This window comes from Tinamus guttatus, unplaced genomic scaffold (assembly GCF_059628265.1).
Source record: "Tinamus guttatus ecotype Peru unplaced genomic scaffold, ASM5962826v1 Tinamus_guttatus_pri_ptg000035l, whole genome shotgun sequence".
NCBI lineage: Eukaryota > Metazoa > Chordata > Aves > Tinamiformes > Tinamidae > Tinamus > Tinamus guttatus.
The window spans coordinates 9,458,368-9,469,622 of NW_028288569.1; the positions used below are offsets into that span (position 1 = coordinate 9,458,368).

General features: G+C 49.0%; 1 protein-coding gene across 1 annotated transcript in view; it reads left to right on the forward strand.

Moving 5' to 3' along the window:
* Window positions 1–11,255, forward strand: part of LOC148596011 (uncharacterized) — a 192,338-nt gene that overhangs the window by 100,481 nt on the left and 80,602 nt on the right. The window lies entirely within an intron of this gene.

The following is an 11,255-nucleotide window of genomic DNA, read 5'->3' on the forward strand; positions in this document are numbered from 1 at the left end:
AATGCACTAATGTGCAATTACCAAAAAGCAGACTATCCACTTTCATGTGGAACAAGTGAATAGAAGTGCCAAAGGAAACAACATCACCACCCGCCGCCACCACCAGCAAGCAAAACACACACACAAAAAAACACACACTGTGACTGAAAATTGCACCACGTCGTAAGAAGAAACTTTTTAGGTCAAATCAAGCCCTGCGAGCGCGGGAGCTTTTCCAATGCAATGCAAAGGAAGAGACCTGTAAAGCCAGGAAGGCACAAAGCTACAGTGTCAAAAATCTTGCAATACTCAAAGAATAGCTTCAGAATAGCTGAACTTGTAAAAACACTTTAATTACCCATAATGAGGCTAAAAATCCATACAGAGGTGACATTTTACTTCGTCCAAGGAGAAGCTAGTAAATGTGCAGGAGCATCCAAGGCACTGACTTCTTTTGAGCACCTGGGTGTTTATTTTGGGGGTCTAGGTAGAACCTGAACACATCTAAAAACTTGTCTATCCCCCCAAAATACAGAAGAGGGTGGTGGCTGGCGGGGTGATGGCTGCTGCAGCGCCCGTGCCTGGGTTTTCGGAAGGGCTTGCGAGCAGGGCGTCGCGCGGCGCCTGCGGCGCTGCCCCGGCACAGCCCATCGCCGGGCGCGGCCGCAGGGCTCGCGGCTCCTCGCAGCACCCAGCCGCGCACAGCACCATGTTCCGCAGCGGAGCCGTGGGGCTGCACCACCCTGGCCTGGCGCAGGGCCCTCTGCTAGACACATTCCGTAGCCACTTCCCTGCTTTCCAGCCCTCCTCCCTGCTCCCCAGGCTCTGCTCGGGAGGACTCCTTGTCACCTTCCCTCAAGGTATCCTTCCTGGAGAGGTGCAAAACTCTTGCATCTGCTCAGCTGCTCCCGCACGTGGCCTTCTGGGGGCCCGCTGAGCTCGGAGCCTGCAGCAGCGCTGGGGCCGCTGCCTTTCCCCACGTGGCTGCTCCTTTCCCCAGCACGCGGAGCCTGCACGTGTCCCCTGCGTGAAGGGCAGCATCACAACAAGGGTGTTTGCTCAAAAATAAGTCTGATTTCTGCCCTCCCAGTAATAGCATCTGCCCTGCCTCCCAACTGAAGGTGCCTCCTCATCTTCAAGCAAGGAGCAAGGACTTGGCCTCATTCTGCAGCGACGCAAACATCACGTTAGAGCAGCAAGAACCGTGTCGGGGGAGCTGCTCCCCGAACACACAGCGAGGGCTGGGCTCTGCTTCCTCCCCAGCCTCATTACTGCTGATTAAAGAGTGCTTACAAATCTAAATTGCTTTTTAAGACTGTTCTAATTACTATCTCCTTCGCTAGAACAGGCTACAGCAAGGAAATTAACCTTAACTTCCATTATGCTAGTTGATTTTCATCATTGTGTGTGTATAAATATATATATATATAAAACGTGTAGCACACTCCATTGTCTGCTAAGTTACTGCAACAGTTGCATGAAAGCTAAAGCACAGGTGATAAGAAAAACAAACAATAAAACAGAAAAATAACAATGTCTTTGGAAGAGGTGTGTATTACAGGCACTCAATTCCACAACGAAACTGCTGTGGAAGCTGCAGCTTCTTCAGTTTAGCCCTAGAGGAAGGCAGGGAAGGTACAAGGTCGCTGTAGAGCAGTCAGCCACGAGGCGTAAGGTGCGTATTTATCTGAGCAAATTAGGGCTGGCACACCAGCCAACCCCTGAGGCCATCTCGCCCCTGCCTACCCCGTATCTTGTCTATGTGTCAAGAAAATCAGGCTATTCTTGCATTGTCCTCCCATGCCCGTTAGGATTGCTCTGTTCTTTTCTGGATCCTTTACAGACAGGTGTGAGCACACGCTCACGATTTTGTAGAACTAGGCAGACCACAGAGGCGGCGTTTCATGAGGTTTAGGTTTTCATAGCATCTGTAAAAGCGGTTGCATGACATGCAAGGCCTGATTCTGCCCATGGCTTGTTGGCACAGAGTCAAAAGCTTCAAGAAACCACTTGAAAAAGCAGTGGGTTCATACAGGACCGTTGCTTTGCTTCACACAGCTGAAGTCCTCTGCATCGTGCAGCGCAGACATGAAAGCCAGGTTTAATGCTTCGCATTGATGTATGACCCCAGAACAACTATTCCCAGCCCTAGGTCAACCTCTATTGCATTTCTGACACATCTAGCCAAAAGCCAGCGTCCCCGAGGTATTTTCCATTCTTTCCTCTAACCACGCTGATGGATTTATTTTCTACAAACCTTGGCTCTCATTTTGACCATGTACAAAATGCCTCCTTACACTGCTAACATTTGGATTGCAAATGGGATTAGCACAGGCTCAGAGTAGATTCTGGCCACTAAATTCATGACCAAAAGGCTCCCTACTTGGAAGCATTTTAAACTACCCACAACCTGGAAGCTTTCAAATGCCCCTGGAAATCCCCATGGAAAGCTAGACAGGAGCCATTTCCTAGTGGTTTTCTATCATTAGGGTTTTCTTCTCTTCCATAAACGGGCTGTAGCAGCAGTGTGCACAATTAGCTGACAGAAGAACAAACCCGGCGAAGCTCCGAAGCGCTCACGAGCACAGCTGCCCTCTCCTGCTGGCATTTCCTGCCAGGAAAAGGTTGGTGCCGGCTGGAGCGGAGCCAGCGGGTGATAATAAACACTTGGGTTCACTGGGAACAGTTGGTTTGTGCTTCAAACCAACCTGCATTTCCATCCGGGATGTTGCATATACTGGAACTCTGACTTGCAGCACCTATAACCTTAGTTTTGCCTAATGGTTTTGCTACAGTTTGTGTTTACTGAAACCGTCCTGCAGTTCCCTCTGCTTGGCCTGCTCCGTACTCGCAGCATGCGAGTCCCCAAGACTTGCTCACTGCAAATCTTTGTATTTAAAAAAATAAAATAAAATCTCAGCTCAGCTGTTATATATGGTGCACAACAGCTCCACGGGCCTACGAGCTCCTCAGCACAGGTCATAGTTATCTGTTGAGTCCAGAAAACTTCATGCCCTGTGGACCCAAAAGAGCCTGTGCCACATTTAGTGTTCGCAGCATTTGGTGTCTGTGGTGAAAAGCATACTAATTGTGCTATTCGGCTTCCCACTGGCACAGTACAGGGTGGTATCGGAGTCCGTACCATTATCTTAATTTCTCCTTTGAAATCTGCATTGACAACTCCAGGTAACACACAAACAGCCCTTGTCTCGTGGTTGAGGATCGCCCTATTAACAGTGCTGCCATTCCTCGCCCTAGGGGGCCGTGGACACCAGTTAGCACAACTAAATGTATCAGTAATTAGCACTTCTATTGTGGTGGCCAGGTCCACCCCGGCGCTGCCGCTTGTGCTGGCGCACAAGCGGCGGCTGCTTCCCGGTGGGAGCCACTCCGAGGGGTGATTTGCTGTCATGGCGCGACCCCTCGCCGCGCTCCGCTTGAAGTTTCCCGAAGGGGCTAGCGGTCGACCTTCCTTATCAAATTTTGATCGACACTGATTAGCATAGTGTTGTCCTTTGTGGCAGCGCGGACATATTCCAGGCGCTCCTCCTTTGTTTGCTTGCGTTTTTGGACAGTATTTACGAATATGCCCAAATTGGCCACAAGCAAAACATGGCTTTTTCATAGACATTGTTGCAAATGTTTCGGCCATCAGTGAATATTCATACTGTTTGGTACCGACACTAATACATGCTTTTAGCATGTCATCAATAGTAGGATCCTTTAGTGGCCGCAAAACTCTCTGGCAATCGGGGTTAGCATTCTCAACTGCTAGTTGCTTAAAAATGTAGCTTCGTGCTTGTTCATTATCAATTTGTTTCTCCAGAGCCTCATTAAGCCGATCCAAAAACTTCATATATGGCTCATTCGCATCTTGTCTTATGCTAACAAAAGGTTCTTTGTTTACCGCTCTCCTGAACGGCCTTAAGGGCGCGGAGAGCAAGTGCCTTAACTTGTTGCAGGCCCTCAGGGGGGATTTCTTCTTGTGCTGTTGTAGCACTGTGATCGCCCTCCCCCATTAGCACGTCCACAGTAACAGCCCATAAAGGACCTTTTTTCGACAGCCGCTAGTTTTCCTCCCCCTGAGCTCGAGCAAGCTCTCTCATTTTCGATTCCCACATCGTATATTGCATATCAGTCATATTGAGGCGAAACAAAGTTTTAAAATCATGGAGAGTAAAAACCAAAGAATCACAAAGAGATTGTATAAGGTGGGTGGTATATGGTGCGCCAAGGCCATGATCTGTCACCGTGCGTCGCACGTGCTTAATAAGATTATACGACAAACCTTCCCAACGCGGATTCTGGTCTGGTGCACAGATAACGGGAAAGGCTTTCAGCATGCCCACATCCCCCGCCTGTTTTGCTCCTCGTTTTACTGAGGCCCATTTATCGTGAGGATCCGGGGGTATAGGTCTGGCTCCTTTCCAGGGTCAATAGGACCCGGGTCAAAAGGATCATTGTCCTGGTCATCAGGTGGCAGTACCGCAAAGGCTTTTGCAGCACGTTTTCTTTTCTGATTCTCATCAGGACACGATTGACGTAAAGGAGGCGCGGAGGGGATGGCAGGGGCCCCGACCCCGTCATTTATGTTCGACTGCGACCCACTATGAGATTTCAATATTTCGAATACAACTCGCCATTGTGACAACAGGTTAGCAGCAGCCTTATCACCGTGCATGGCACTATCCCACAGTCGGACCCCAATTTGGTCCCACCTTTCCAGATTAAAAACATTCTTACTATTCACCGAAGGATCGTCTTTAGAAGCCCACGCAAGAACCTTTTGCAGCTCTTCTTCACCTAAGTTTTTTCTTTGCGGTTTCAAGTTTTTAGGAGAAGCTTCTAAATCGTCCTTCTGTTCCTTCATTAGGTATGAACCCATAGTTCCCAGCCGCTTACCTCTTTCCTTTCAAGAGGCTTTTAGTGTGCACACAAAGTAAGTTTCCTTTCAGCGTGATTCCCGGGAGTTCAGCTGGGCGGTGCAACCGGAGAGACAGCTAGTCTTCGAGCCCCACGTTGGGCGCCATTTGTTGCACCTTGTGAAGAAACGGACTCCGTCTGGGGTGCAGAGTGAGACAACTTTATTTCCAAAACCAACTTCTTTTTATACTTTCTTAACACGAGTGTTGCAAAGCTCACAACCAATCAGCATCTGGCCACCTGCGCGGTTGTCTGGCTTTGTTTCTTTTCTTCTGACAAGACACATCTCACACGGGGCAGGGGGAGGTGTTCCTCAGTCCTCCTCTGTCCCCCATCTGCTGCAAAGACTGACATCCTTGTGGTTAACTATCTGCTAACAAGGTACTATTGTCTTTGAACAAGCCTCCACAATTTTTTTTTTAAATATTTTAAATACACTTAGCCAAACTACTATGTTAGCAGCTTAATACTGCTGAAGACATTTAGACCATTAATGGGATTTCAGCGTACCAAACGAAACCGGACCATGGTCCACAGCAGGCATTTTTCTGTTATGGAATGAAGAGAAACAGCACTCGGGCATGTCCTGTGTCCTCACAAAACCAGCCCAAATCCTTTCTGTTGAACATCCTGCCCCGCACCCTGAGCACTGCAGCCGCACTGCTTTCCTGGTGCCATCCCATCCATCCCATCCCCTTGACACCGGATCTCGCGCTCTTGGGGCACTTTGTGCTGTGCCTGGCACAGGCAGCCCTCACCACTCGGTTTCACAGCTGCCAAATAAACACAATTACACATATCCAGCACACGCGCACTAGCATTTCTTATGACATATTTTGTTAACCTTGGTTTGCTGAGTGCCTTGAAACAAGAGTATTTATCGCTTTTACATAATGTAATAGCAGCTACCCTCAGTATTCCTGGAGAGGCCACATCCACTGCTCTTTCAGAATTCCTGGGATGACACGCCAAAGGAAACCAGACAAGTGGCGTAGCCCCAGTGAGCACAACGACCTGCCAAAGCAGTTTCAAGGCTATGTTGGGAACGTGCTTCTTACTGCCATGGGTCCCTGCCGTCGGGTCACCCCTGTATTTGGCTCTGAGATTCATGGCACGGATCCTGCCCTTGGAGCAAGCCGAGGCCAGGAACATGCCAATGGCCCAGCCGAGGGGCATCCTGTAGGTGCGTGTGGGAGGGATTCGCTTCACCTGCCTGCAGCCGCTGCAGCACACACCTCCACAGCGGCCGCGCAGCCCGGCACGGAGGAGGCCTGCACGTCCCCTTCCACACGGCTTCGCTGGCCGCCGACCACGCAGAACGGAGAGCTAGGGTGGCACCGCTGCTGCAATGAAGCAGATCAACAGGCGAAGAACGTGCCATGGCTATTTGGTGGCATAGCTCACCTCAAACTATATGCCGGTGGCGTTCAAGGCAAGCGTGGACAAAGCAGGCACGGCGCACATCACTCGCTAGCGTCCGTTCGCGCGGGCACCCTGGCACACAGCGCTGCCGCGTTCCCCGGCCCGCCTCTCGAGACACGCTGCATGCTGGGCTGCAGCGAACCAAAACGGCCGTGGTCACGAAACAAAGCTCTGGAGAGGATGAGAAAAGCTTTGCTAGCAGCGCCGGGGACACGTGCCCAAGGAGCACAAATCATCTTCCCAGCTCTCAGAGACGTTTGTTCCAGCGGCTACAGAGCTGGACCAGGAGCTTTAAACATGGTGGTTGATTTTGAAAAAAGAGCAAGACATCACTTCAGCTCATCTAGTCCAGCAGCTCCATCCATCTTTCCTGAAGGGCTTCCAACAGAAGCACATTTCTGAAAACCTTATTTAAAAAAAAGAGTAGACTCAACTGGTCTGATGTTATGGCCGACAGACTCAGCACGCAGCCCGGCAAGACTTCTTAGACACCAACACAAAACCAGACCCACTTCTTCTCTTGTCATGATGCCACATGTGCACCTATTGTAGGATATGCTAAAGAACTGCATTTTAGGACACTAGTTAACACAATCTGTGTCACTCAAGTTTTCAATCCATTATTTGCCTGAATATCTCTTTAGTGATGAACAAAAAAAACTTCCTTAAAAGGTACAAACCTGTCACAGCAAAACAAATTCATTTCATAAATACATTTGCATTCCAACCAAAATGAATAAATAAGTCTGAATACCAGAGGAATGCAAATGAACTCCCTTTGTTAATAAAAAAGAGCATAACTCACGTATACCAGATAACACACCAACTCCATCCATCCACTGCTGCACAGTACTGCGGGGCAGCCCTGTAACGGTGTCTGCCCAGTGACGTACAACAGGCAAAACGCTGCACTAGCAGCTTCCCTCACCACAGCGGACACCCTGCTTGTGAATGCCTGCAACTGCTTTATTAAAGGATGTTCACTTGCTGTTTCTGTGGAGTTGCTATTTATTTGTGGAATCCCGCTTGCTATTTTACATGAAGTGCAGAAAATGGCAACATGCTGCAAAAAGATAACATACTGGTGACAAACAGAAGCTTGGCTTCCAGTGTGATTTCTCCTTGTCAAGAGATTTCAGTTTTTAAAATTCCTGACAAGTATTTCAACCGTGGGGCCGGGGCAGGAGGAAGACCAGTGTGAAAATCATTGGCAGAAGGTCGCTGCCATCTAATCAAAGTTTCACTGGTGTCAGACTCCCAAGGTTTTACAGATTCTGACTCAAAACTGTTACCTTTTACAGCACTCAGAACTGACTTTAGAGAACAATATTAAAGTCTTCTTTCAAAGTGAACCTGTAAATCTGAGTGACATTTTTCCACAGATATGTGTCGTCCAAGCTTCCTTCAAAAAGATTCTCTTCAAACAGGTTCCTCTCCTCACTGCTTTAATTTCAGTTAGGTACCATTAGACATTGCCAAACCTCTTCTATCTAGGCATGATTCTATGAATCCAGGAGTAATTACTTGAGGATGAAGAATGAGCAGCAGTCATAACACCTCGGCTTAGTATTCATTTGGGAGGCTGTGCCATTATGTGTATGAAATCAGATTTCTAGATTCCTTTGCTGAGAACTTCTTTTCAAGAGCCAGACAAGAATGCAGTGAAACTACTACAAATGCCAATCTCACTTATATCCATAAAATCTATTAGAAGAATAACCGTTGGGAAAATATAGCGGGGAGAGGAAAACAGTAGCAGCTAAGGGCTTACAGGAACCTTCACATTTTAATGATAGTTCTTTTAAGAGTAGAAGCCACTGTCTTCCACAAGGAAAGTGCCCAGCTCAGCAGCCAGAATTGTTCAATCACAGCAGCTTTGACACGTCAAACTGTTCCATGCAAAACTCCAAGGGGGGCTTAAAGCACAGCAAGCACCCCGAATGGAAGAGGACATCTGCACCCCTAACGCGAAATAGTTGGGTGCTCAACACGGTCATTAACACTCCAGCTTTGGTGGAAAGAGCCTGTCACCACAGAAGTGGCTAGACCAGGACTGTGGCTGACCCCCGTCACCACGACAGGACCTGCTCTGATCCCTACCGTGGGCCTGGGCCCTCGCAGGGCCCCTGGTGTCCCCATGTGTCACCTGCGCTCCCAGATCCACCTCCCTTGCCAGGGAGCATGCTTTTTGATAAATAAAGTAAAAGGCTTCCTCAGAAAGGTCAGAAGAACAGACAGCACACAACATCAAACCCCTGAAATTTCACACTCCCAGATTCTTCTAACAGCACGTACGGAGAAAGAAATGACTGCAGGTTTGAAAAGAGGAAGCTGTGGGGGAATGAAGGACTCAATTTCAGTTACGGACTAGAAACATAAACCATCTAGGGAAGGACACGCATATCCTTGGACTCCCTAAGGGGGGATGAGACACAGCAGCCCCTGTAACACTGCAGATCACTGCCTTTCTTGGAATGCCATTTCTTGGAAGTGTTTTTTTTCCATTACTTAATTTTAATTTTTAATACTGCAATCCATGAGAAAAACAAGAAATGAGTGTTAACCCAAAGCAGGAAAATCCATAATTATTTAAATCTCCTCTCTATTTTACTAAGTAAATCTCAGCTAACTGAAAATGCCTCACCAGTGAACTGTAGAGAGGCCACACCAATATGGAGATCAAGATCACTTTGTTTCACACTTCAGAATCAGCCCCCAAAAAGCTCTAATTCGATCTTCTTATAGAGGCAAGCGGTGAGTTACAAAACACAGGTTCCTGGACTTGTGGCAAAAGCATTAGTTTGCAGTACAAACCTGTTCAGATTACTTTTAGGGAAAAGCTCACCTCATAAGTATTTAAGAAAATATAGTAGTAAGAATAAAATATTCCTAGGAATAATGATTAAGCTGTAGCATGTAGAGGTTCATAGAATCATAGAATCACAGAAGGCTCAAGGTTGGAAGGGACCTCTCGAGGTCATCTAGTCCAACCCCCCTGCACACGCAGGGTCACCTAGAGCACGTGGCACAGGGCTGCGTCCAAGCAGGTTTGAAGATCTCCAGAGAAGGAGACTCCACAAACTCTCTGGGCAGCCTGTTCCAGTGCCCTGGCACCCTCACCGTCAAGAAACTTTTCCTGAAGTTCCTGTAGAACTTTTGATGCTTAGCATCAACCTTTTGATGAAGGTTGCTTGCTTTTTAAGAAGAGCTGAATCAACACAGTGTAATATGCAATACAAACCATGAGAAGACGATATTATTACATAGTGTTTTATATAGACTGCTCTATGCATTTACCAGCATTATGGTTCGTTAGACCAAACCAGCTGTACAGACAATTGATCATACACACTCCACAATCAGACATACAAAAACATAAAATGCGAGCATATCCTTTTCTTGCTGTCCCCATATCATCTTTTTCAGGCCCTTCTTCCATGTTCCCCTTGGCTCTCCCTGGCTCCCCCCATCCGGCCCGCCCAGCGCAGAGGTTCCAGCCCGGCCGGCGAACCTGACCGCACGCAGGAGGCAGCCCAGGCTCCTGCACCGCAGAGGCCAGGAGAGCTCCCTTAGGACGCATATCTGCAACAAAACACCTCCTCCTCCTAAACCTCCTGCGCTGGGCCTCTCTTTTCAATGTCTCTGTAAAACAGCAGTACTTGCCCAGTTCACAGATCAGATATGGTTTGTCTTCATTGACCACAGAACTAACCCAGACACGAGAACTACGCACCGAGACTTCGAGACCAAACACTCTATTCCTGCAAACAAGCTTCCCGCTATTCCCTGCGTAACCGGTGATCCACAGGCACCTACCTTCAGTTCTTAGCACTGATGACTGCAGCTGCATGTTTGTTTTCCTCTGCATATGGATTCTTGGAAATTTAGGGTAGAAGCAAGCACAGGATCGTTGTCTGCTATATAATCTGGGCCATTAATTAGCATAGGCATTTCCTGTAAGAAGCCCAAAAAGCTTTAATTACAAAACTATATATATATATGTGTATTTACAAAATACCAAAGAGAACACCAGAATATCCAGGACAGACAGAAAGCAGGTGATGATTTAGGTAGCTACTATACGCTGGCAGGAACTTGAGCAGTTGAGCAGTGAACACTGAGGTAGGTAGTTTCTTATCCAGAACTGAATTTCCAAGGCCACGTGCAGAAACACGTAACCTTTGAGGCAAGGCATGGGTTGGTCTAAGGAACTGTAAGAGCTCTAAGGAACTGTAGGCCCCACTTTGGCTAATGGTCACAGAATCTACTGCCACTTTTGGAAATCCAAATGCAGTTACAGCTCAGGGTTACTTTGCAAGCTAGTGCTTGGAAGTGCATGAAACTCTTGAAACAGCTGATATCTGATAAATTGCTTATTAGACTCTGTTTTTTTGTGTTTATTTTACCTGCACGCGGGAGCAGGCAATGCGCCCCCGGCTGCGCTCAGCCTCCTGCTGGACCCGCGCAGTTCTGGGGAGGACGGGGCACCCTCTCTCCATTCCGGATCCCCTTCCGAAGGCCCGGGCCGCCCCGCAAGGCTGTCGCAGCTCTGCTCCCTCCCGGGCTCGCGCAGGTGACGCCGGTTAGTCCTGCACGAGTCACTTCGCTCCCTCACTTTCACAGCTCGCTCCGTGGCAGCCCGGCTGCACAAGCGTCTTTGCAGGAGCGCCCGGTCCGGGCCCACACGAAGGGCTTCCCGGAGCGTTTTCCTTCGCGCTTCCCGGAGCGACCCCAACGGCCCCGACGGCCGCGCGCGCCCCGCTCAGAGCTGGGGGCGGGGCCTCGGGCCGCCCCGCCCCCCGTCGTCTCCGGCGCTCCGGGCTCCCCCCACCCGCTGACGTCACCGCTGACGCCACGCGCTCGCCGCCAATGGGCGCGGGCGGCCCGCGTTCAAACGTGCGTGGCGGGAGCGGTGCCGAGGCGGGAGTGGC